This window comes from Notamacropus eugenii, chromosome 1 (genome assembly GCF_028372415.1).
Source record: "Notamacropus eugenii isolate mMacEug1 chromosome 1, mMacEug1.pri_v2, whole genome shotgun sequence".
NCBI classification, from domain to species: Eukaryota; Metazoa; Chordata; class Mammalia; order Diprotodontia; family Macropodidae; genus Notamacropus; species Notamacropus eugenii.
Window position 1 is genome coordinate 130,887,646 of NC_092872.1, and position 27,894 is coordinate 130,915,539.

The 27,894-nt window shown below is 39.3% G+C and overlaps 1 long non-coding RNA gene across 5 annotated transcripts; it reads left to right on the forward strand.

Moving 5' to 3' along the window:
* LOC140507066 (uncharacterized) lies at positions 1-27,787 on the forward strand. 5 transcript variants are annotated; one of them, XR_011968193.1, is made up of 5 exons: positions 1-672; positions 1,613-1,694; positions 2,474-15,374; positions 20,436-20,526; positions 22,321-27,787. It is a non-coding gene; the product is annotated as an uncharacterized lncRNA (long non-coding RNA). The 5 variants fall into 5 exon arrangements; XR_011968191.1 differs by lacking the exon at positions 20,436-20,526 and having other exon boundaries at positions 2-672; positions 2,474-14,024; positions 14,146-15,374; XR_011968190.1 differs by lacking the exon at positions 20,436-20,526 and having other exon boundaries at positions 3-672; positions 2,474-14,232; positions 15,055-15,374.
* Positions 27,788-27,894: the final 107 nt, after the last annotated feature.

Consider the following 27,894-nt stretch of genomic DNA (forward strand, 5'->3'; position numbering starts at 1 on the left):
TGTCGTAACAACAATCCTTTGCACTCACTTTCTGGATCATCTCACCCTCTGGCAAAATCATATAATTACTGTATTGCTTTGATCAACACCAGATATTCTCTGAGCTCAGACAAGCACCAGACAAAGTAGGACAAGTTCTGGTCATGACGCCCTGCTATTAATCAAACTTGTCACATTGTTGCTGTCACCCTTCATTGTCAGGGCTACAGCTCACTGTCCAACCATTGGTATAAATATTAAGATCTCTCCACACTGCCTTGGGTCACCCCACTACGGGCGGGACCCCAGCACATGTGTCTAATCTCCCAGCTTGCTTGCAAGCTGTTACCCTCGCTTTGAAATTAAACTTCTGTTTGATTCCAAATTCTCCTGTCTCTAGCCTGCTCTGTTCAGCTCCAGCCATCCACAGGTTAGACACCAGTTCAGTCCAGTTGACATTAACTGGTGTCAGGAGTGAGACTGGACACATAACTGGGCCACTGACTCTCCAGTACCAATGGAAATGGACTAAGTGCCACCAGAGATTTAATTTTTGGGTGCCTTTGTCTGGTGAGCCTTTTGCCCTTCTTTCCGCTCTATCACCTTGAGCACCCACTTTGGTCAAGCCAACCATTCTTCATGAGGAAAATTCCAAGGCCCCTTTGGTGACCTGATTGGTCTCAGATCATTCTGGTGAGTATATTCTTTCTTAAACTGCACACCTTTGTTCATTGGTCCCTCCGTATGCCTCTGTTGTTTTTAAACTGCATGTTTCTGTAAAATTGTAAACTGCATGCCTCTGTTGTTTCTCAAACTGTAGAACTCTGCCACTGTGTGCTGAACTATAGATTGTAACGGCATACTTTGCGTCTGTTTGTAGCTCTCTTGCCATTTTGTCTGTGTCTATGTCTTTGTAAAATGTAAAATGCCTGTCACAATTGTGTTATTTCTTGATTCCGTGACTTTGAAAGAGTTAAAAAGCAGCTTGCCAGAACAACTTCTAAGGGCTGTAGCCAAAGAGATTAGAACACTATTAATGAACTTTCATACTTGAAGCAATTGTCTCAGTAAGCAGGACTAACTCCCACTTTAGGCTTTCCAAGGGAGATTAGGTTATAAGGAAAAGAAATCTGCAGGACACTTATTCTTGTCTTTTTAACTTTGATTATATTGAAATACAGAAATAAAGGCAGATAATCAAAGCTGCAAAACTTCTAAAAACATCTTAGTAGATTAAGGAGTTTGGAGAGTAATCATTTTAAGATTGCAGGAGAGAACTCCTGAGACTTTGGGGTGATTCCAGGAACTCATTCCCTGCTGAAATATGTTAGTAAGTTTTGGGGGTATCACTCTGTAGAATTTGTTTTAAGGAAAAATAAGGATTAAAATTTTATAAAAGTCTAAAAGGTAAAATGGCAACTTTAATAGCTTCATTGTTTTAGGGCACTGAAGGAAGACAGCTAGTCTGGAAGTAATCCCAGTGTGAAGGAAAAAAATTAGGTAAATGGTTTGCACTTTATAGTTACCTCTTACTAACTCTTCCCTGACCACGCTTATGACTCCCCCAGGTTAGAGATCTTCTCTGTATTATTCTTTGAAACTCTCTCATCTCAGATCACATTTCCAAATACAGGTGTTGAAAAAAATGCTGGAAAACTTCAGGGAAACTTGAAATACATTCCAGTTGCAGAAAATTATTACCTGTGTAATCTCAGGCAAGTTATCTTATCTCTGTTTGCCCCAGTTTCCTGATCTATAAAGAGAAAAATAATAACCCAGAGCTGTTGTGAGGTTCAAAATGATAAAATGATTGTAATGTGCTAACACAGTGACTGGCATATGCTACGTACTATATTATCATTTCTTTAATTAAATGTAATTGTTCCATGCCTGATAACTCTAACGTAGGTTTAAAATACCAGAGGCAGTAAGATTAATGGTTTTTATATGGGATAATTTGGCAATGTAATTGATATCACCTGAAGTTAGATGCTACTTTTTGTGTTATTATTATATTTCTAAATTCTTTTTGTGAAATTCATGAATTTTTTTGTGAAAACTGTGAAATTTGAGAGACCATTGTAACAGAAATGCTGTTAAAAAACTAATTTTTTAATCTGGATACTGTTACACATGAATTGGGCTTTTAAAAGGATGTAATAAAAATAGATATTTGAAAATTGTTCAATGTTTAATGAGGTATGTTTTGTCATAAGGCATATAATAATGATATATAATTATATCACCATTATCATCAGATAATAATGATATGTAATAGTAAATTTTCATTTGAAATTCTTGGCTACTATGAAAATGTATATGGTGGTTTAAAGATACAGCTTCAATATATAGTGATGAGTCAACTCTTTGCGGTATGTCTGAAGCCCCAGAATATGGGTAGCTTTAATTTATAAGTAAAGGTTAGTGAAATTTTGCTATTTAAATTAAAATTCTTGAAACAGTAATTTACTATTGTTTTGAAATTTGATTACAGGGATAGTTGCTTGAATTGTCATGAAGCCAATGGTAGAAAATGGTGTATGGGCAGTATGAAATTGCTAGAGGTGAATGTTGAATGAATGCCTGGGAAAAGTTTGGAGGGGTGATTTTGGCATGGCCCAAGGTAGGATCCTCCTGAATCTGTTTCCCCATTGTGCTATTTCCTTCCTGAAAAAGAAATTTCACCACCTGATTAATCCTGAGCCTTGCTTTTGATAAACTGTGGCTACATGATTTGTTGTCAGATATTACTCATGCTTGTAATCAAACAGAGTTAAGGGAGTTTTTCCCCCTTTTCTGATATATAACATCGTTATAACTATGTCCCTCTTTTTCTTTCATAGCAATTTTCTGTAATCAAGAAGTTTTGTAAATACAATACTAAAACTATTAAATAATAGATTGATCCTGGAACGTCTGAGTTCTCACAACAGGATGAAAGTGCAAACATCTTACAATTTTAACCTGTATTTGTGGCCAAACTATAATATAGGGATGATATCTTCCTAGGGGAAAATGGTTAGACAAAGTAATAGCATAAAGATATAATGCAAAAAGTTTTCTAAATAAATGGAATAATAAAGTTTGAGAAAAACAACAGGGTTAGACTATTTTCTCTAGAAATCATGGAAATGCAGACTGAGTATGTTTTAGTAATAAATTCTCAAAGTTGGATCAAAGATTTTACACATAAATTGTGTTAATAACGGTAAAGAAAGGGAAATTATTTTCTCATTTTAAGGTATCTGTCTGATAATCTTCAATGACAGAAAAGTTAATTTTGCAGCTGGACCCTCAAAAATTTTTAAAAGATCCTTATATCAGGTACAGGATTTAGGTAGGGACGGAAGCTGCAAATGGTATATAAACTGAAATTCTCTGAAATTCCAAGATTGAAGAATCAAATTTATTAAATTATATTAAGTCAGAATTATCTAGGAACCTATAGATTTATAATCAGGGAAACAGAATCCCTTTTAGAGCTGTTGAAAATAAAACCTATTGTCCAAGAAAAGATATCTAGAGACCAGATAGCTGAGAATGGGTTACTAGGATGCAAAGAGATTCGATGTTAATTAATATTGGTGGTAACTATTGCATTCCATAGCTCTTTTGTTTCAAGATGTTTATGTTTAAGTTTTCTTGGTTACCCTGGTGATATATAAATCTCCTTCCTCAAAACTAATCCACTGTGATCTCTCTAAGTAGTTTGAGGAGACCTGATTTAATGTAATTATGATTAGGAAGTGAAAAACTTTATTGTGTTGTTTGAACCTAGCCCTGTGTGGCTAGGAAACTGAACCATCTATATGTGCCTTTAACCAAGGATCCATGCTATGCTGACCACAAACTCAGATTCAAAGATTGGTGCAAGGAATTTTCTTACCACTGTTAATAAATCATTATTTCTAAGGGCCCCTACCACAGCCTTCGAACTGCTCCCACAGCTGTACCTTTGTGGGTGTATCCTCCTGGATCATCTGAAGAAAGCCCCTGCTCCTGAGTGGACAACAGAACCCTCCAGGGACTTCAAGATTTGTAGCATGAACCCAGAAACAGCTAACATCCAGACAAGACAGCTGTCCCAAGATTCTGAATGAGGACTGAGTATACTGTCTACTTCCTTTTCGTTAAGTAGCCAACTACCAAAGGCCTCATTTAAGTGTGTCTTGGCATCTTCTTCCTCTACATTCTTGCCTCCTCTCCCTTTTCTGTTTGCAAACAAACAATGGCTAGCAGTGATACTTCCCTAATAGGTCCCTGAAGGAACTGGAATGGGAGGGATCTCCTCCTGGGATAAAAAATGCTCATCCTGGCCCAAATGGCCTCTTGTGGCTTCTTGCCTTATGCCTGCCTCTCTTTTATTGGCCAGAAGGTAGGGGTTCTTTCAGACCCTCTCCCTTTGGTCAAAAAGGGGAAACGCCAAGATATGAGGAGACAGGCTGTTTTCCAGGGCTAAGGCCCAACAAGTAAGTTGTGCCCTGAGCTTGGCATAACAACAATCCTTTGCACTCACTCTCTGGATCAGCTCACCCTCTGGCAAAATTACATAACTATTGTATTGCTTTGACCAGCACTAGGTATTCTCTGAGCTCAGACAAGCTAGGACAAGTTCTGGTCATGAAGCCCTGCTATTAATCAAACTTGTCACATCATTGCTGTTACCACTCATTGTCAGGGCTACAGCTCACTGCACAACCATTGTTATAAATTTTAAGATCTCCCCATGCTGCCTCGGGTCTCTCCACTAGGGGCAGGACCCCAGCACATGTGTCTAATCTCCCTCCTTGCTTGCAAGCTGTTGCCCTCACTTTGAAATTAAACTTCTATCTGATTCCTGACCCTCCCGTCTCTAGCCTGCTCTCTTTAGTTCTGGCCATCCACAGGTTAGAGGCTGGTTCAGTCCAGTTGACAGAGACCAAATTTAAATTCACAACAATGAGTTCTCCTGACTCTAGGTCTGGCACTCTATCCAAGGCCCTACCTAGCTAACCCAGAATTGGGGCTTTGGCTATGTACTACACTAAAATTAATTAAATGCAACTTATATGAGGCCCATTCCAGTAGTAATAATGATTACAGATTTTATATGTGCAGAACAATTTACATACATTATTCTATATGATTTGATTTCATGACAAAGTAGGTGCTGTTAATATCCTCGTTTTTCTTGGGAAGAAACTGAGACTCAGAAGGGTTGAATCATTTGCTTAGGGCCACACAGCTGGAGACTGAGGCAGGCTTCAAATCCTTCAGTGTTCAATCCATTTCTGGATTACTACAGAGATGCAGTGGGAAAGGTGGGAGAAGGTGGAGCTATTCAGAGTCAGGCATACAGGCTCTCAATGGCCCTCTGGTTGTATCAGGGAGGCAGTATGGAATAGGGGAAGCAGGACTACATTTGAAGTCAGGAGATTTGGCATGGAGTTCTGGATCTGGCATTCATTAGCTCCGAGACCAGGGGAAAATCATTTCTCCTTTTTTGGGGGTGGAAGAGACAAGATAGATCTAACCCAAAATATCTCTGCCCCCTCCTCAATCCTTCCTTCCCCTTGAAATTCTTATCCTTAAGGGCACTTCATGGATGGATCAGGCAAGGAAGGCAGTGTTTTTTATTCTAATGACTAGTTTAAAAACTTGATCTGTGAAGAAATCCAAGCTGAGCTCATCCCAAAGAATCAGAGCATTGGATAGGATAGTGATTATTTAATACAATGTCCTCCTTGACTTGCTCACATCCCATTAGTAGCTTAGCTAAGACAGAAACTCAGATTTCTTTGACTTCCTGTCTGGTTTTCTTTTGACTACTATATAATGGCTCTTATTGTAGAAGAAAAGTCCCTTTTTTCACTCCTTGGTGTTTGTGTTGGTGGTAATGGACTGGGTACCCAAGATACCTGGAAGAGGACAGGAAGAAAGAACAAGCATTTATTAAACCCCTACTGTTTGTCAGGCATTTGTGCGAAGCATCTTACAAATATTATCTCATTTGATATTTACAACAACCGAGGAGGTCCAAAAGCTCACTGAAGAAAATAATTCCGTAAAGATTAGAATGGAGCAGATGGAAACTAATGACTTTATGAAAAATCAAGAAATTATAAAACAAAACTAAATGAATGAAAAATAGCAGACAATGTGAAATATCTCATTGGAAAGACATCTGACCTGGAAAATAGATCCAGGAGAGACAAATTTAAAAATTATTTGACTACCTGAAAGCCATGATCAAAAAACAGCCTGGAGATAACTTACAACAACCCTGGGAGGTAGGTGTTACTGTTACTCCCCCCATTTTACAGTTGAGGAAAATGAGGCAAAGTAGGATGAAGTGATTTGCCCAGGGTCACTCAGCTAGGGAGTGACTGAGGCTAGATTTGAATTAAGGACTTCCTGACTGCAGGTTTGGTTCTCTATTCATTGTGCCACCTAGCTATCTCCAAGGAGCACTGAGTCAGGGACAAGTAATCCCACTCCTGTTACCAGGTGATCCTTAAGAGAAGAATGCCTCCTGGGGGCATAGAGGTGACCCTGGGTTCTCCAAGGCTATACCAACAGATGACAAGCACTGACCATCCCCACCTGACCATTCCCACCAACCATGAAAAACCTCAAGTACAGTCCTGGAGATGCTCAATACCTGAAGACATCTATTTGTAGAAGCTTATTTCCAGGTTGGTTGCAGTGTGATGGGTTTTTTCTACCATAACAATTCTTAAATACCATCTACTAAGCCGTATTTTATGGAGCTGGGGTGGGATGAGAGAGGCACAGACATTGGAAAGGTATTAGAAATTAGCAGAGAAGAAAGCAGAGGAAACTTTGAAAAAGAAGTGGTACATTTTGATACAAGCTATAAGGCACCTGAAACCTGGGGAGGGGGGAAGAGAGAGGAAGAGAATATGCATTTTTTATTAATTATCTACTATGGGCAGCTACGTGGCACAGTGCATAGAGCCTCTAGCCTGAAGTCAGAAAGACTCGTCTCGGTGGGTTTAAACCTCAGATGCTGACTAGCTGTGTGACTCTGGACCAGTCACAACCCCATTTGCTTCAGTATCCTCATCTGTAAAATGAGCTGGAGAAGGAAATGGCCAATCATTCCAGGAAAACCCTCAATGGGGTCACAAAGAGGGATCACAGAGCAATAACACTATTGCTAGGCAATTATTATATATTATTATATATATATATATTATATATATTATTCATTTGATCTTCACAACAACCTTGTGAGGTAGGTGTTATTACTATATTCTTACCATTTTACAGTGAGAAAACAGGCAGACAGAGGTGAAGTGGGTCAGCTAGGGAGTTCCTGAGGCTGGATTTGAACTCAGTTTTTTCTGGCCCCCAAGTCCAGTCCTCTATCCACTGCACCACCTACCTGCTAGAAAAGACACATTAACGACTTAGAAGAAACCTGATCAAGATGCCCCGAGAGGAGTCATTAGACTCCTTTAGATAGAAGGAGAGTAGTTTTGAATTGGAGTTTAACTGACCACAGTTTTGTAACTGGTACCAAGTAAACCCCCAGACCAGAAAGTCCTAAACCTGAAAAGTTGAGAGGAAAGACGAATTCTAGTCTCAATTCTACTATTGTGTTATCTTGGACATGTCATTTCCATTCTTGAAGCTGCAGTAAATGAGACCGTCCGACTCAGTTATCTCTAAGGTACCAACTGTCTCTAAGAGTCTGTGGTTCTATGCGTGTGCTGGCAGACCTGAGAGTAAACATCTTGTTAAGACATTAAGTATTGAAATGAAGCTGTGTCAAGTTGAGGAGAGAAAATATAAACAGGTGCACACATAATTCATAACACAAAGTAGCAAGTACTAAGTGCCAAAGAGGGGTGCAAAGGATACGACTTAAGGGCAGTTAAGTGATCTAGTAAAAACACTATTGGACTTGGGCAGGGGAGAGGGGCTACTACTTAGAAAGATACTTACTAGCTGTGTGACCCTGGGCAAGTCACATAACTTTTGTCTGCCTCAGTTTCTTAAACTATAAAATGGGGATAATAGTACTACCTACTTCTCAGAGTTGTTATGAGGAGCAAATGAGATATTTGTAAAATACTTAACGTAGTGTCAGTGCTCCAAATAGAGCACTCTCTAGATAGAATTCAAGGGTGGGAAACCTGTGACCTTGAGGCCACACGTGGCCTCCCTATCCCTGTGACAGATGCTTCATAAATGCTTATTGAATTGCTTTGTTGCTATTTAATATTGCTTGATTTGCGTAGTTGGAGTTATTTTATGCATTTTTCTTTCAGTTCTACTTTCTTCTCTCTGCATCACTTCTTATAAATCTTCCCACATTTCTTAGCATTCTTTGTAGTTTGCCGTTCCTTGTGGGGCAATAATATTCCATTACATTCATACCTTATGATTTATTCAGTCATTCCCCAATTGTTACACACGTAATGTGTTTCTAGAGTGGCTTTTGTCTTTGTTTTTGCTGTTACAAAGTGTTTCTGTGATATTTTTATACAGTCAGGTCTTTCTGTAAAGTAGCACATAGTAGGCACTTAATAAAAAGCTTGCTTCCTTCCTTCTTTAGTATGTATTCCATTGTTATGCTTCTTTTTTTTCCCTTTTGCATTATTTCAAAAAGCTTTTCTGGATTTCTTTGCATTCCTCATATTGGTCTTAATTGTATTATAATATTCTAGTACATTAAATACATTAATGTCATGCAATTTATTTAAGTATTACTCTTAATGGATAGTTAGATTTTTTTTTTACAGGGGAGTTTGGAGAGTTGTGCTTACATATGCTCTTTTTTTTTAAATCATGATTTATTTAGTTTTAACATTCCTTTGAATATCAAATTCTATCTTCCTCCAGTCTGTTCCCCACCCATTGAGAAGGCAACCAATGTGATATCAATTATACATGTGAAATCATGCAAACATATTTCCACATGAGCTGTGTTGAGAGAAAAAAGCTGGAAAAATAAAGTGAAAAAATAATATCTCAATTTGCACTCAGTGTTGCCCAGTTTTCTCTCTGAAAGTGGATAGCATTTTTTTTATCATGAGTCCTTCAGAATTTTACATATATTCTTGCTATGGAAGTCAGTGCATAGATAGTTCCTTTAAAAAATTTTTAAAAATACTTTTCTGGTTATATTTTCAGCAATGAAATTGTTGAGTCAAAGAGTATGATTATTTTAGTAACTTTTACTGAATACTGCCATTGGCTCGCCAAGAAGCTTCTAAAATTTGCAATTACACCAGCAATGAATGAGTAGAGCTGTTCCTTCACAGCCTTGACAGCATCATGTTACCTTACTTATCATTAATTTTGTTCATGTAATGGGGATGTGTTAGTACCTAAAAGTTGTTTTTCTTTCTATCTTTGCTCATTAGTGTGGTTGAGCACTTTTCCCCAAGAGATAGATCATTAACAATGTGTGTTTCCCTGTTTGAAAATTGTCTCTTCCTATCCTTTGACCATTTAGGATGGGTAGGATTTTTTTCTTTTTCTTCTTTATTTTTTTGTTAAATTTTAAGCTCCAAACTGTCTCTCTTGCTCCCTTCCCACTAGAGAAGGCCACCATTGGATGCACCCACACGCTTATATATGTATATGTATATATATATATATATATATATATATATATATACACACACACTTATGTATATGTAAATATGTATATATGCATGTATACATACATATGTGTGTATGTGTATATGTAAAACCATACTATGCATACTTCTATTTATCAGTTCTTTCTCTAGAGGTAGATAGCATCTTCCTTCATAGGTCATTTGTTGTTGATTTGAATATTTATAATACTCAGAATTGCTTAGTCACTCATAGTTAATCTTCAAACAATATTGCTATTTCTGTATACAGTGTTCTCTTGGTTCTGCTTATTTTCTCTTCATTATTTTGTGCAAGTCTTTCCATGTATGGCTAGGATTTAGATGAGAATAAGTTTTTTGAAATTACCAATAAAATGTATTTTGAAAGAGGCATTGACCAAGAAAAAAGAAAAAACAGAACAAGTTAATAAATTTGGAGAGATGAAGAGATGGGTGAACATATTGGATCAAAAAACCAAAGATCCACAATACTACCAAGTTCACCTGAGTTATTGGAATAACACAAAGGAATCTCCATGAGCAGCAACAGGCAGAAAGTGGGATAAGGGAACTGTCAGTATGTACAACATGTGCTCACAGGAGGGGATTGGGGGATGAGAGACTGTGGTCATGCCTGGTTGCCTATACAGAACACACTCATTCTCTGCCCACACTATCACATGCTCAGCCCACTCAGAGCCAGCCCAGTCCCTTGGCCTCCTGAGCTATCACCACAAAGGGAAGGGAGAGGAAGATGGGGGAGCGGGGGAAGGAGGGAAGGAGCAGACATGGAGACTGGGAGGGGGAGATGGCAGGGAGAAACAGGGTTTATTCAGCTCTGGGCATGGCAAAGCACTTAGGATAAATTAAAGTGATTGAAGTGCCTAGCCCTGTGCCCCAAATAGGACAGGTGTTCTATAAATGTTTGCTGAATTGCTTTGTTGCTGTTTAATGTTGCTTGATTTGCATAGGTGGAGTTATTTTGAACATTTTTCTTTCAGTTCTGCTTTCTTCTCTCTGTATCACTTCTTATAAATCTTCCCATATTTCTTAGTATTCTTTATAATTTGCCATTCTTTGTGAGGCAATAATATTCCATTACATTCATACACCATGATTTATTCAGTCATTCCACAATTGTTAGGCACATAATGTGTTTCTAGTTTTGTTTTTATTTTGCTGTTACAAAGTGTTTCTATGATATTTTTGTACAGTTGGGTCTTTCCTTTCTGTTAATAACCTCCTTAGGATATAAACCAAACAGCAGAATCATTTGATTAAGGGTAGAATTTAATTTTTTTTTTTTTACAATTTTGTTATGTAATTCCATGTGTTTTTCCTAAATGGCCCAACTGATCCACAATTCCGGCAGCAGGGAACCACCAAGCCCATTTTTATGTAGCCCTGACAACACTAAATTTTTTTTATCTTTTATTCTCTTTATCGACTTGCTGAGTATAAGGTAAAATCTATAAGAATTATTTTAACTTTCATTTTTCTGACTAGTATTGATTATGAACAACTTTTCAAATGGTTGATAATTTATGTATAGCTTACTCATAATCTTTGACCTCTTATCTACACAGAGGTTGGGAACCTTTTATTAAGGTTCACAGATTTATTCTGTGAAGTTTGGATTCAGTCAAATGATCGCCTTGAGGACTTAGAGAGTTACATGTGGCTTCAAGGCAGGAGGTTCCCCACCCCATCTTTGAGAAGGACTCTTAATCCTATACGTTTAGGTACTACACATCCATTCATCAATTCATTTGAAAACATTTATTGAATGTCTATTGTATATAAAGCATACCTAACGCAAAGAAGGGAGAGGATGATAAAAAAAATCAATAAGACAATCTTCCTTTATCAAAATCTGTTGCTATGACCAGAGGGCAAAGGAGAAGGAGGAGAGAAAAATCCTTCCTCTCCCCCTTCGGGATATTCACTACACAACTGCTTCAAGCCTTGACTATTTCAAGTTCTTTGGGGATTGGCTATTTACAATCCTCAGAGGCCAGGAAGACCTCATTTCAAGTCCTACCTTGGACACACACTGGCTTTGTGACCCTGGGTGAATCTCCATACTCTAGGCAAGAGTGCTTAAGTTACTGAGGTGACCATCCAACTTGGTAAAGGGCTTTTGCTCTCTGGATGCAGCTCTCCACAACAAGGAAATTCCAGTCTTTAATGCTATCCCAGAGGCCTGGCTAATTTCTTTTCTCAGGCAATTCAGTGATCCCCTTCTTGACTCAATCAGAGAGGTGTTGGATACAAGAATTAGAGGGAAGGTAACTCTGCTGACTGAGTTTAGCTCCTCACTGACTACCTGGGGTTACAGTTTGGAACTTCGGGGACTCCATCATCTGGGGTGGGTCGTATTCCAGTCACAGGCCCTTAATAAATGCTTATTGAATGAATTGAACTAACACAAATAAAACAGAAACATGAAAAGCTGAAAATCAGCACATGCAAAAGACAAGCAGTATAATCAACATTTATGAGGCCATGTAACAAGTATGTGTCAGCGCCAAATGAGTAGTTACAGGTAATGAATTCAGAAGAGAAGTCACTAAGCACCAAAATGGTTTAGGAAAGACATTCATTGAGTAAATAACTAATAACATGGGCATTCAAAGAGGACTAGCATCTCTTGTGTGGGGGCTTACTGAAACCTTTTCAGGGATGCTCCTCTACCTTTGGTTTCCATCTGTCACCTAACTCTCACCTGTGACTCCAAGAAGCTGTGGCATGCCCACACCTCAGCAAAACCATCTTGGCAGATGGTTTCAAACCCTTTGGTGAGTTAGTGGGTTGCCTACCCCAAGCATGTGAAGACTTCCGTGGTGAAATGGGTAGATGAGAATGATTTGTTCCAACAGCCAGGAAGAAGGCTAAGGCAGGCCCTGCAGAGTGCTCACAGTTTAGTCAGGCATCGCCAAGGTCATCCACTGCATACTAGTCCATCTAGAGTCATCTTGACTTTTATCCTGCCACTGGACTTTGATGACACTGGAAGAGAGACTGAGACTGATGACTTCATGCAACTCTGTCTCATTTAAATCCAATTCACATGCAAATCAAGACATCGTGGCAGTGGTCATTGGTTCTCTTTAAAAACAAAGGACAAATAACAACATTCATTGAGTACTGTGTGCCTACATAGATATTCACTAAATCATCTTGGAGACAGTAAGTATTGTACAGTGGTTCTGAGTTGAAGTCCCAATTCCAATTACTAGCCACGTGACTCCAAGAAAGTTCCTTAACCCGACATTCAATTTCTTCATCTGTAAAGTAAGAATAATAATTTTACTATCAACCTCAGATAGTTGTGACAAAAATTCTTTGGAAACCATAAAGTGCTTTGTCCGTGTGAGCTGTTGTCATCCTCATCATTATTTTGTAAGCTAGAATTCACCTGGTTTTATGACAAGTAACCCCAAATCCTACTCTCTGAATTGACTTCAGTTAGGTAGTTGTGGTCAGTTCCTGGACACAGTTAATTAATGAAGGATGCTCACATGCAGCATTTGGTGGTTAATAAAGCCTACCTCCTACCTCCTCTTTCTGAATCTTAGCACTCCACCTATTCAATGATATCCAGTATCTTTGGATAATCAAAGACTTCATTGTTTCCCAAGAAAATAAACTAAAGCTCTTTTTGTTATGGCAAAGAAGTGGAAACTAAGAAGGTGACTGTCACTTAGGAAGTGGCTAAACAAATTATGGTATGTGAATATAGTGGAAGACTATTGTGCTATAAAAAGATGACTAAAGAAGAACTTCAGAGAGAGCTAGGAAAAACAGTTTATATACTAACAACGTTATAAAGACAAACAACTCCAGAAGACTTGAGAATTCTGATCAACACAATTAAAGCCACAATTCCAGAGAACTCAAGGTGAAACATGCTACCTACCTCCTGACAGAGTGGTGAATGGATTAAGGTTGCAAGTCATTTTTTGGCTATGGTCTATTTGGGAATGTGTTTTGCTTGACTATGCATATTTGAGAGGAGGAAAGAAAATAGATTTTGTTCACTGACAAAAGGAAAATTAAATAAGAAAATAAACTGACAAATCAATCTATATTGATTATTAAAGACTCTTAGTAGTTTAATGTGTTAATTTAGGAGCATTTACATTTTTAAAGAAGGTATGGCATGGTATTAGGAAAGAAAGATGTGCTCTCCAATGGTAAAAATTAGAGGTTATATGGAGGAGGAATTTTCGGATTTATATAAGGGAAGTATTTTGGAGTGTGGGATGATATCTTTCTAGGAGAGTCTTCACAGGGTACTAGGGCAGTTGCCCCAGGCTTTGCATTTGCGGGATTTATGCCTTGTTAAGAACCAGAGATAAGGACGCCACTCAGGAGATAGCAGTGGGAAGGAGGAGAAGGATTCTTGCCACCTAGTGCTACAAAACCAACCAACAAACAAACAAAATCCAGGTATGTTCACATATATCCCATTATTTATTAAATCCTTCATTCATGAATTTATTCATTCTTTTATTCATTCTTCCATATATCCATCCATGACTTCATTTGTTTATCATCCATATTCTAAAAGCCTGCACGGTATCCAGTAGAGTTCTGTCTTTGGAATTAGGGAGAGTTCAAGTCCTGCCTCTGACTAATACTAACCACGTGATCAAGGGTAAGTCCCTTAGTTTGTCAATCCCCTGGGCAATTCTCTAGGACAAAGGTACATGGGGGTTTCCACATGGGGAATTCTCATAATGAATCTAGACCCCAAAATTTCATATTCTGTGAATTTCTAGAAAATGATGGGCAATTGAAAATGAAACATAGAGATTAAGCCTGAGATTTCATTGGTGCGGGGAACTTCCTAATGAGGATGCTTCCTGCACCAAAGCCAGTCAACACCTTCCTGCTAACTTCGAGTCTTAGAGAGTTGCTTAAAACATTGAGAAGTGACTTGCCTAGGCTCACATGGCTTGTATATGTCAGAAATGGAATTTTAACCCAGGACTTCCTGCATCATGGATCAGCTTTCTAGCTACTACCACCATGCTACCTTCTAAAATGGCAACATGACTTTTCATTTCTAAAAATGAAAACAGAACAAAACTCAGTTAAAAGAGCAGAGAAATAGATGGAACAGCTGAGTAGCACAGTAGGTAGAGCACTGGCCTTGGAGTCAAGAAACCCTGAGCTGAATTTCAGCCCCAGAAACTTGCTAACTATTTACTCTAGACAAGTCATTTAACCTCTGTTTGCCTCAGTTTCCTCATCTGTGAAATGGGAATAATTATAGCACCCATCTCCTGGGGTTATGTGGATCAAATGACATGTTTGCAAAGTGTTTAGCACAGTGGTTGGCATATAGTAAGTACTACATAAATGTTGCTGTTGGTCAGTCAGTTGTCTGGGTCCTAGAATAGGCTGGTTACTACAGTTGAACATTGAAATTTACTTGTAGTCTGCTCCCAAACACTAATCTCCATACTGTTCTCAGGCTGCTTTCAATGCAGCTCTGGAAGCCATCACTCGGAAGAAATCATTGTAGTGAAGGGTCCAGCTTTTTTATCACCAGCAGCAATTACTGACCAACTGCCACCAACAGGCAAGAACCCTGAGAGTGATAGGATGACCTTCTCCCCAAACTAATGGGAGAAAGCTATCATCTGGGAAAGCAACTCCTTCGGAGAAAGGATCAACCAATCCCACTAATTGGCAACGAACTGATTGCCACTGCAGAGGAGTCAAGCCAGCCTAGTCAAAGCAGAAAGGTACCCTGAAGGAGAAAATGGAGGCAACAGCCCCTTGTTGTGCCAGGTAAATCAAACTGCTCGCTGTCTTAACCATCATGTCTCCTTCAACCCCACTGGAGGCAGCCCAGTACTCTGAACCCAAGAGCCTGGGGAATACCGACCCTCCTTCCAGACCAGAACCCACAACCACTGTTTTAGAAAGCAGTCCCTTTGAAGATTCAGTCTGGCAGTTGTTCCTTTAGGAACCAGATACCAAAGACCCAGAAAAGATAAGTCCTGGTCCCCAAAGTCTTTGGCACTGTCAAGTAGTTCAATGTCAGAAAATGATAGGATTTTATTAGTGCAAATTCCATTAAAGAAGCATAACCATCTGTGTTGCCCTAAAGATCATGGGACCTTCCATCTGACTTGCAGCTAAAACCTCCTATGTGGGTGTTGTTTCCTCAGTTAGAATGTGAGCTCTTTGAGATCAGGGTCTGTCTTTTCCATGTAGTATCCCCAGCACACAGTGCTGATTATTTATACATATCAAGCACTTAATACATGTTTTTTAATTCATTCCTTCATTTAGTGTTGGTCAGTTATTTGAAGATTCCCCCACACAAACGTACACTACATAATTTTAGGGTGATTTGCTTTAGAATCCCCAAATTTTTAAATCCCCATAGAGGATTTCCTTTCATCAGTTCACAGTGTAATAGAGGAATGAAAGGACCATTTACATAAATAACTTTGGGTTAATGGAAACTGTGACAACTGCAAAGGTGAAGTCCAAAGTCCAAAATGCTTTGAGAAACCTGAGAAGGGAGAGATTGTTTTCATCTGGCAGAGAAGGGAGAGAGGAAGGAGCTAGGTAAAGCTTAGAAGGGGAAGTGATACCTAAATTACACCTTGACAGAAGGGAGCAACCTCAATAAAGATGACTGGGATTCCATGCCAGGTATGGGTGTTGGCAGCGCATTTCTTCAGGGTAGACACCCAAGGAGTCCCCTCTCCTTTTCCTCCCTCCCCTCTGCCGCTTTTTCTCTCTTGTCTCCCCTCCCCTCCCCTCTTCTTCTCTTATCTTGTCTTCTCTTATACTGCCATAGGAACCCTTACGTAGGGGTTAGTGGCCCGCAGCCCTGATCTAAGTCAACCCCTTCATTTTATAGAGGAGGATACTGTGGTCTAAAGAGGTGAAGTCATGAAGGGAGATCACTAAAGTATTAAGCAGCAGATCTTGGATTATAACCAAAGTCCACAGGTCTTGAAGTCAGTGTTGTTGTTGTTTTTATTTGTTTGTTTCTTTGTTTTTAGTGACTTATAAAATCAAAAAGAGAGATATCCAGATTCCAGAGAGCCTCGAATGCCAGCATAAGAAGTTTAAACTCCTCATTCGTTGATAATGGGGAGTCACTGAAGGTTTTTGAGTAAAGGAATAACATGATGAGAGGGCAGTGGTATACAGGATGGATTAGGGAGCATTGGCAAGGCAGGAATAAAAAAGATCACTTAGACTATTACAGTAGCCTTGGGAGATATAATATATTTTTGAACTAGAGTGGTTACAATGGAAGTTGAAAGAAGACAATGAATGAGAATGGTTGTCAAAGGAGTATCTTGGCCATCAATCAGATGTGATGAGGAGGAAGGCAAGGAGAGGAAAGAATTAGGGATGACTCCATCATTATGAACCTGGGTGTTTGGGAACCCTGGATACCCTCCAGAAAACCAGGTGGGAGGAAAAGAGAATGATGTCAATCTGAACATGTTGAATTTGAGGCATGGGGGACACATATAGGGGGAAAAGTCTAACTTCTTGGAAAATACAGAATAATCCGGGCACTCAGGACTGGAGAGATTGGGGCTGGAGATAAAAGATTTGGGAAACATTTGCACTGAGCTGATCATTGAGCCATGGAAGTATATGAAATCTCATTAGATTGCAAGGTCCCCAAGAACAGGGGCTATCTTTTGCTTTTCTTTTGTATTCCCAGCAGTCAGCACATAGTAGGTGCTTGTGGTTGTTGAGATTACTGTGGAAGAGAGTATTAGAGAGAAGAGGACTCTAGGACAAAACCTGGGGAACACTAATTTTTGTTTATCTATTTTTTACATATAATTTTCATTTTAAATTTTTTCTCAATGACATGCAAACAAAAAATTTTGACATTCATTTAAAAAAAATGTAGTTCCATATTCTCTACCTCCATCCCCTCTTTCCTCCTTGGGAAGGCAAGCAATTTGATATAGATTATACATAGGCAGTCATGCAGAACATATCTATGTATTAACCATGTTGCAAAAGAAAACACAAACCAAAAAAAAAACCCAAGAATAATAAAATAAAAAGCAGTATGCTTCATCCTTTGATCAGACTCCATCAGTTCTTTCTTTGCAGGTGGACAGCATTGTTCATCATACATCCTTCACAATTGTCTTGGATCATTGATAGCTGTCATTCATAGTTGATGAACATACAATATCGCAGTAATTGTATGCAGTGATCTCCTGGTTTGGCTCACTTCACTGTGCACTGGTTTATATAGAACTTTCCAGGTTTTTCTGAAACTATCCTGCTCATCATTTCTTATAGCCTAATAGTATTTCATCACAATGATCTACCACTTGTTGCACTCTGAAACTAGGTCTCCAATGGGCGCCTGCCTAAGGGCTCTTCTGGACCCTCCTAGCTTTAGAGTGATTACCACTGGTAATTGTTGCTGCTTCCCACCCAGCCTGATGCCTTTGTTTTTCTTGACCTCATTAAAGGGACAATGCCCGGCTACTTCTTTTTTATTTATTCATTTATTTATTTATTTATTATTTTTTTTGTTTAACTTTTAACATTTATTTTCACAAAGTTTTGGGTTACAAATTTTCTCCCCTTTTCTCCCCTCCCCCCCCAAACGCCAAGCATTCTAATTGCCCCTGTGACCAATCTGCTCTCTCTTCTATCCTCCCTCTCTGCCCTTGTCTCCGTCTTCTCTTTTGTCCTGTAGGGCTGGATAGCTTTCTTTACCCCTTAACCTGTATTTCTTATTTCCTAGTGGTAAGAACATTACAGTTGATCCTAACACTTTGAGTTCCAACTTCTTTAGCTCCCTCCCTCTCCACCCCTTCCCTTTGGAAGACAAGCAATTCAATATAGGCCAAATCTGTGTAGTTTTGCAAATGACTTCCATACTAGTTGTGTTGTATAGGACTAACTACATTTCCCTCCATCTTATCCTGTCCCCCATTACTTCTATTCTCTTATGATCCTTTCCCTCCCCATGAGTGTAGACCTTGGATTGCAATCTCCTCCCCATGCCCTCCCCTCTATCCTCCCCCCCACCCTGCTTGTGCCCTTGTCCCCCACTCTCCTGTATTGTGAGATAGATTTTCCTATCAAAATGAGTGTGCATTTTGTTCTTTCCTTTAGTGGAATGTGATGAGAGTAGACCTCATGATTTTCTCTTGCCTCCCCTCTTTATCCCTCCACTAATAAGTCTTTGCTTGCCTCTTTTATGAGAGATAATTTGCCCCATTCAATTTCTCCCTTTCTCCTCCCAATATTTCTCTCTCACTGCTTGATTTCATTTTTTTTTTTAAGATATGATCCCATCCTCTTCAATTCACTCTGTGCACTCTGTCTCTATGTATGTGTGCGTGTGTGCATGTGTGTGTGTGTACTCCCACCCAGTACCCAGATACTGAAAAGTTTCAAGAGTTACAAATATTGTCTTTCCATGTAGGAATGTAAACAGTTCAACTTTAGTAAGTCCCTTATGACTTCTCTTTGCTGTTCACCTTTTCATGGTTCTCTTCATTCTTGTGTTTGAAAGTCAAATTTTCTTTTCAGCTCTGGTCTTTTCATCAAGAAAACCTGAAAATCCTCCATTTCATTGAAAGACCATTTTTTCTCCTGAAGTATTATACTCAGTTTTGCTGGGTAGGTGATTGTTGGTTTTAGTCCTAGTTCCTTTGACTTCTGGAATATCCTATTCCATTCCCTTCGATCCCTTAATGTAGAGGGTGCTAGATCTTGTGTTATCCTGATTGTATTTCCACAATACTTGAATTGTTTCTTTCTAGCTGCTTGCAATATTTTCTCTTTGACCTGGGAATTCTGGAATTTGGCCACAATGTTCCTAGGAGTTTCTCTTTTTGGATCTCTTTCATGCGGTGTTCTGTGGATTCCTTGAATATTTATTTTGCCCTCTGGTTCTAGAATCTCAGGGCAGTTTTCCTTGATAATTTCATGGAAGATGATGTCTAGGCTCTTCTTTTGATCATGGTTTTCAGGTAGTCCCAGAATTTTTACATTGTCTCTCCTGAATCTATTTTCCAGGTCAGTTGTTTTTCCAATAAGATATTTCACATTATCTTCCATTTTTCCAATCTTCTCGCTATGTTCTGTGATATCTGTCTTTCTCATAAATTCATTAGCCTCCATTTGTTCCATTCTAATTTTGAAAGAACTATTTTCTTCAGTGAGCTTTTGAATCTCCTTTTCCATTTGGCTAATTCTGCTTTTGAAAGCATTCTTCTCCTCATTGGCTTTTTGAACCTCTTTTGCCAATTGAGTTAGGCTACCGGCTACTTCTTAAACAGTCTTATTCAATGAATGGGCCTTGCCTTACCCTAAGTGAGTGTCTGCAAAGACCTTGGCCTAAATGGCCCAAGGTCTCCCAGTGCATCCTGGGTTATCTCCAGTCATCCTGAGGAATATCAGGTCACTTCATTCAGATGGCTCTGGAGGAGAAGTGAGGCTACTGACCTGCACAGCCCTCCCTCACTCAAACCAAAGTCAAGTGCAAGTCACGTCACCGTCTCTCTGATGGCATGGTCTTCTTCGGCAATAAAGGACAAACACAATACCACTTGTTCAGCTAGCATCCCCTCAATTTCCAATTATTTTCTACAAAAAGAGCTACTATAAATATTTTTGTGCATATAGGTCTTTTTACCTTTTTCTTTGATCTCTTTGAGATACAGACCTAGTAGTGGTATTGCTGGGTCAAAAGATATGCACAATTTCATAGCCCTCTGGGTATAGTTCCAGAATGGTTGGATCAGCTCACAACTCCACCAACAATGCATTATTGTCCCTATTTTTCAACACCTCTCCAACATTCATCATTTCCCTTTTCTTTTATATTAGTCTGTCTGATAGGTGTAAGGTGGTATCTCAGAAGGAACCAGGGAAGGAAGAGGAAGGAGGATGAAAAGCCAGAAAAAGACACAGTAAATAGGTAGGCAGAGATCATGTAATTTCTCCAGTTTCAGTTTTCTCACCTGTAAAAATGAGGAAGCTTGTGGCTTCTTTTTTTCTATTTCCTTTAATATCTTTGTTGCAAAGGATTGCTCAAGGGAAAAATTAGTAGGTAAAGGATATATTTCGATACAAACATTATGTAAGAAAGACATCAGTAAAAATAATTTTTTTAAATATGTAGATTGTTGTAATCAATCACTCCTAACCTCTCTTTCAACTTGAAACATCCCACCTGGCAAATAGGAATGAGAAATACAGGGTAGGAAGAGAACCAGGAGATTTCAGTGTCGAGGCTATGGCTCTTTCTTAGTCTAAAGGTTTCTTTCCTCTTCTGCTTCTGTCCCCTCCTCCTCTGTTTTCTTTCCTCCCAAGGCAGGAACGTGAGCACACCCTATATTTTCCCTCTGTTGTTTATGTCGTTGCTTTGGAACCAAGAGTGCACATTTCCCTGTGAGTTGTTTAGTGTTTGTCAGCATTTGTTAAGGCGTTTGTTACTGGGAACGCAAAGGTAAAGGAGAAAAAGAGCCTGCCTTCAAGGAGCTTATAGTCTCACTCTTGTACCCGTAAGAGTATTGGTAACTGTGCATGAAGCAAACATAATGTAATTTCTGGAGGAATGTGTCAGCAGCTAAGGGGTTCAGGAGGTGGCATTTGAGCTGAGGTTTGCTGGGAGCTTGGGTATTCGGAAAGGCTGACCTGAGGCAGAGGAGAAGAAGGAATACATTTCAGGCATGGGGTGAGAGCCTATGCAAAGGTACACAGGTGGGAAATGAGACGAGATGTGTGTGAGGAAATACAAGGTCTTTTTGTAAAGGGAAACAAAAAACCCTGAAAACTTAGAAAACAGGTTGTGCCTAGCTGAGAGAGCACTGGACTTGGAGTCAGAAAAGAGGGGTTTTGATCTCTCCTGACACTTACAAGGTTTGTTTCACCTTTGGCAAGTCACTTAACATTTCTGAACCTCAGTTTCCACATAAGTAAAACAAGGATAATAATACAGAGTTGTGAAAATTAAATTAGGGTATTAAAGGGGCAGTTAGCTGGTACATTGGATAGAGTGCTGGGCCAGGAGACAGGGAGATCCAAGTTCAAATCCAGCATCAGGGCAAGTCACTTAATCTCTCTGTGCCTCAGTTTCCTTCCACTTAAAACAGGGATAAAAGTAATACCTGCCAAAGGGGTCTGTGACACAGAAAAAGCTGAGAATCCCTAAACTGGAGGAAAGGTTTGCCTCCAAAGGTAGTGGTTTCCCCCTCCTCGGAGATATTCAGGTAGAGGGACCACCACTTATCAGGGATGCTGGAGAGATGATTACTGCTCAGACAGGCATTCATCTAGATGTTTTCCAAGAGCCATCGGAGATTCGGCGACATCCTTCTCCTCCCATCGCCAGTTCTTTAGGAATGCAGCTTGAGCTGGGCAAAGGCGATCAGCCAGATGGAATGCTGGATGGCCTCCAAGTCCCAATGCGTTCCCCAGTCTCCACCGCCGCCCCCTCCGGGACTCCACCTCCAACTCCCACCCCTCTCCGAGCAGAACAAAGTGCAGTCCTGCTGGCTAGACATTCCAGGGCACTTAAAACATCTTGGTTGCTGCAGCTCTCAGCCTAGGCTGCTCACAGCCCTTCTCTTAACGTTCAGCAAGCTGTGCCAAGTCCCCTAATGCCCCTTGCAGATCCCACAGATTGCCTAGCAGGGGAGCAGAGACATTTGGGAAGTATGCAAAAGCAATTGAACTAAAGAATTTTCTCTCCTGTTTCCTCCTCCTCTAGAAAACAAGCGTTGGGGAGCTGGGGAGCTGAGAAGAAGGAGGACCAGAGTTGGAGCCTGGTTGTGTTTGAGATTAAGGTCTTTTGAGCGAACTCTGCATTCTGTCTTCAGTACCATGATTTAACAGCACCATGAGAGGGAAGCTAAGAACCCAGAGCTGTTCAGTGGGTAGAGAACTGACTTGGCATCAGGAAGTCTACGATGCCAAACCTGCCTCACACACTCACTAGCTGTGTGCCTCTGGGCAAGTCATTTAGAATCCCTAGGCCTCAGTTTCCTCATCTGTAAAATGAGGTTTTGGAGTCTCAGCCATTTATACTTCAAGCTGAACTAAGGATCTCAGAAAAGGTTTGAATAGAAGGGAATCTTATGGCACTGGGCTCCTGAAAACAGGATGGAGGACCACTAGGAGGCAGGGGTAGAAAAAGGATGTAGAATACTCAGGCTAGGTATTTTTTTTAAACAACTTTCTGCATAGTTCATGTTTTTTTTATTTTTAGAATATTCTTTTTTATTCCATTTAATATGTTATTTTTTCCCAACCACATGTAAAATACAATTTGTAACATGTTTTTTAAAATTTTGAGTTCTAAATTTTCTCCCTCTTTTCCTCCTTTCTTTCTTCCTTGAGAAGGCAAGCAATTTGATATAGATTATACATGCGCAGTCATGCAAAACATATTTTCATATTAGTCATATTATGAAAGAAAATGCAAACCCAAAAAAAGAAGAAAGAAAAATAAAGTTTAAAAAAGTATGCTTCAGTCTGCATTCAGGCTCTGTAAGTTTTTTTTCTCTGGAGGTGGATAGCATTTTTCATCGGGAGTCCTTTGGAATTGTCTTAGGTCACTTTATTGCTGAGAATAACTAAGTCATTCACAGTTGATTATTGTGCAATACTGTTGTCACTGTGCACAATATTCTCTTGGTTTTGTTCATTTCACCTTGCATCAGTTCATGTCTTTCCAGGTTTTTCTGAGAACATCTTGCTCATCATTTCTTATTGCTCAATAGCATTCCTTCACAATCATACACCACAACTTGTTGAGTCATTCCCCAATTGATGGGCATCTCCTCAATTACCATCACAAAAAAGAGTTGCTATATGCATTACTGTACGTATAGGTCCTTTTCCTTTTTTGTTTTTTAGCTCTTTCAGATAATGATCTAATAGTGATATTGTTGGGTCAAAGGGTATGCATAGTTTTATAGCTCTATGGACATAATTCCAAATTACTTTTCAGAATGGTTGAATCAGTTCACAACTCCACCAACAGTGCATTAGTATCTCAGTTTTCCTCATATCCCCTCCAACATTTGTTATGTCCCTTTTCTGTCATATTAAACAATCTAACAGGTGAGTGGTGGTACCTCAGAGTTCATTTAATTTACATTTCTCTAATCAATAGTGATCTAGAGCATTTTTTCATATGATTATTCCTATCCTTTGACCATTTATCAACTGAGGAATGACTTTCATTCTTATAAATTTGACTCAATTCTCTATATATTTGAGGCCTTTATCAGAGAAACTTACTATAATAATTTTTTCCAATTTGATTACTATATGTTTCCCTCCACACAGGTTAGTATTCTGAAAGCAGTCTTAGCTATAAAATTTGAATTTTTACAAAATCACCAAATCTTAGAGTTGGCAAGAACCTCAGAAGTCATTGAGTCCAACTCAGGGGGAAAAAAATCCCCACTTCAACATATTCAATAAGTGGTCGTCCAGCCTTTTCTTGGGTTTTCTCCAAAAAATGAAACTTAGAACAGACAGAAGCAACTCATTTCATTTTGGGGTAATTCTATTTTTTAGGAAATTCTCCCAATATCAAGTTTAAATTCATCCTTTGTCAGGCTCTTACCTCCTGCTAGTTCTGCCTTCTGGGGCTAGACAGAACAAACTTAGACTTTCTGCCAAATGACAGCCTTCTAAGGACTGAAAGAAAGCCACTATGTTGTCCATGTAGAGGAATCTTCTCTTCTCCGAGCTGAACATCCCAGTTCCTTCAAGAAATTCCCCTGTGGGATGAATTTAGAGTTCTTCCCCATGATTAATAGCATTCTTCTCTCCTCTTCTCTTTTCCTCCCTCCCCCTTCCCTCCTTCCCCCCCTCTCTGTCTCTTTCTCTCTCTCTCTGTGTGTGTCTCTGTTTTTGTCTCTGTTTCTCTCTGTCTCTCTCTCCCCCTCCTACTGTACCTTTCTCATCTTCCTTAGCTCCTTGTCTTTTTTCCTCATGCTCCTCTTAATTTCCTCTCCATTTCTTCTCCCCTTGTTCCTAACATTGGTTAGTTTTGCCATGTCTAACCCTCATGATAGTGAGACAGTTGGCAGGTATGTGGTTCAAATGCCATCCACTTCATGCAGTGGTTTTGATTTACTGCTGGTTTTGGTCAAGCACCTTCAGGTCCTCTCTCCCGGCATTGCTCAGCCTTCTGGCTGATTTTTAGTTTGATGCTCAAGATTTGCAACTTGTACATACAGCCCTCCCAAAACTCCATGCCCACAGTGGTATTACAGAGTTCACAGCTCCGTTGTGCTCAGTTTCTTGCAGAAAACTGGCCTTCTTTTCTGGTATTTTGTCTTAGAACGGCCAGTAAGAGAGGAACTCTGTTACATCATTCCATTCTGGCATTCAACAGTTTGGTGCAAGATGTTATGAGCTGGTGGGTTTGGAGGTGTTTTTTAAAAATGTTTTCCTGATCCTCATGTACAGACTTTTATTGTTCTACAAATCCAAAATGCAATAAATGGGGGGCAGGGGTGGAGAATTTAAAAGTCACTCTGGCCCTAGATGCAAACAAACATAACCAAACCCTTCATGGATGCCCCAGATCTCTGCTGCAGAGTATTTGTTCAGTAGCCCTATAGCAATTAAAACAACAATCAACACAGCTGTAAACATTAAGTAAATGCAAAAGCTTTTCATCTGGCTCTGGGGTAGAGCAGTGCCTCAGAAGAGGAAAGAAGAATTTAGCATTTTTGCAAATATAGGATAAAACTACCTTGAAGAGGGAGGGGGATCCCAACCTTCTTTAAACAAAAGTTTTGCCAAGATCGGAAATCATTTCTGCAGTTGTTTACAATGCTCCAGCAGCCCATCCAAAGTCAATACTGGCGGCTGCTGGCTCCACATTTCTGTTGCATATTATTTGCCATCGGCCATCGCGAGGGCGTCCATAATAGCTCTGTCCTGGAACTATTTCTGGGATTAGGTTCACTCCCTTGAAAAACAAACTCTGGCAGTAACTCAGTTGTCCCCAATAAAAAATCCTAGTTTTCGAGGCCCTAATCAAGTTTTCCAGAACAGCCATCCAAATTAGAAACGGCATGCAGAATATTTGACTCAGGAGGGCCAGATTGTGCTTTTTCATTTGAGAGGTGCCAGCATGGAAACTTCCATTGCCCTCCAATGATTGGTTCACTGATTGCCAAAAAAATCCAGTTCTGTCTAGGAGGCATGACCCTGACTATGTGAAAATTCTGAAACCCAAGACCCTTCCTTTTAATACTTCTTTCTCTGACCCATTTTTGCCAAGAAATCACAGTGAGAAACTCTCACTGTGCATTATTTTAAGGTGCAAGAGGATAGAGTTGGCCTTTACAACCAGGTTCAGAGTTACTTTCTGGGTAAAACTTTGTGCTTGTAGTTGACCAGACTCCTAGCTCCATTTCAAACATGGAACCTAAGTCCCTAGTCATGCTGGATAAATGAGCTCTGCCTTAGCACCTTTGTTCTTCCTCTTTGGTCAACTGATCTCAAAAGGATACATAGATAGCTTTCAGGGGGCCCATGAACTTGTGTTGTTTTTTTTTTAATTTTTTGAATAGTATTTTTCCCCAATTACATGTAAAAACAATTTTTAACATTTGTTTTTAAAAATTTTGAGTTTCAAATTCTCTCCCTCTCTCCCTCCCCTCCATCCTCTCTGAGACAGTAAGCAATTTGATATAGGTTATACATGTACAATCATGCCAGAATTCCAAAAAGTATTTTTATAACTATATTTCAATATAATTGGCTTCCTTTGTAAGACTATGTGTTTTACTTGGTGCATTTAAAAATATTATTCTGAGAAAGCGTACTTGAGTTTCCCCAGATTGCTAAGGGGGACTAAAAGGTCAGTAAACCCTGATTTGTCAAATTTTGCTGCAAACTTTTTAGGCAAAAACCATCTCACAGACCCATAGAATGTTGGAGTTAAATGGATATAAGAAGGGAAATAAGCATTTTACCAAGTACTTACTCTCTGCTGGGCACTGTGCTAAATGCTTTACAAGTATCGTCCTATTTGATACTCACAACAAGCCTATGAGATGGGTGCTGTTCTTATCCCCATTTTACAGTTGAGAAAATTGAGGTGGAGGTTAAGTGACTTACCCAGCACAGCTAGGAAGTGTTTGAGGCTGGATTTAAACTCAGGTCTTCCTGACTCCAGGCCTAGTGCTTCATCTGCTGTACCTCTTAGCTGCCTAAGGAAACTCAGAGGTCATCTAATTCAACTTTCTCATCCTATGAGTTTTGGACTTGGATTCAAAAAGTATCTGAGTTTGGGGCCCACTCACCACGATCTTGGGAAGTCATGTCTCCTTTTTATAAAATGAGTGAAGGGGGTGGGGTACCAGTTGGTCTCTGAGATCCCTTCCAACCAGGGGTGGGCTGGTAAATGTTTAACAATCATCTCTCTGAGGGAAAATATGTGCACAAAATGACACGCTTTTAATCTTCATTAACAACATTTTCTTCATCACTAGAGTAGCTCCCTCATTCCCTTCCATTACCTGTAATCATACCTAATCAGTTATGTAATCATGTGTTCAAAAAAATTACAAATGTTTGTGTTTGCCAGGTGGTTTGCAAACACTGACCTCTGACGGTACGCATTACAAGCCATCTTGAAACTCTCCCAAGCATTCTACAGAAGGAAGCTTTATTTTGCTTCTCACTCCAGAATTAGACCTATTTTTCTACTTACATTTATTCTCCATAGATTTGTTTATTATTCTTCTATTTGGCAGATTCTCAAACGGACTGGTTGGTATCACTGGACGGTTGTTCAGTAGCGTTTCTATGAGAATGAATTGTATATTGTATGCCAGTAATAGAAGAGAAGAAATATCTGAAGAGTTTCTTTTCTCACATGTTAGTTTACATATAAACATTGCTTAAAACAAAGCAATACACGTAATTAAATTTTAAGTACATTTATCAATTAATATAGCACTTATTAGCCAGAAGAAAAGTAAATGTATTATGTTATAAATAGCTATTAATTTAATCCATTGGCTGGGTGGCTAAAAATTTTTTTTAAATGAATTTCTATTCTTCAACAAGGGACCCTGCAAAACTCTCCTACTATTGTCCACCACGTATTTGTGTGAGCGAGCATTTTCACTTTATTCTTATTTTTGCTTTAAATTTTAAATTTGTTTTAAATTGAAATAAACAATAAACTTGATACAGAACCAGACTTAAGACTGTGTTTATCTCGTGTTGAACCAAATATTGCAAATCTTTGTTCAAATAGAAAGTCTAACACTGAAATTAAGTTTATGTATGATTGCTATGTTGT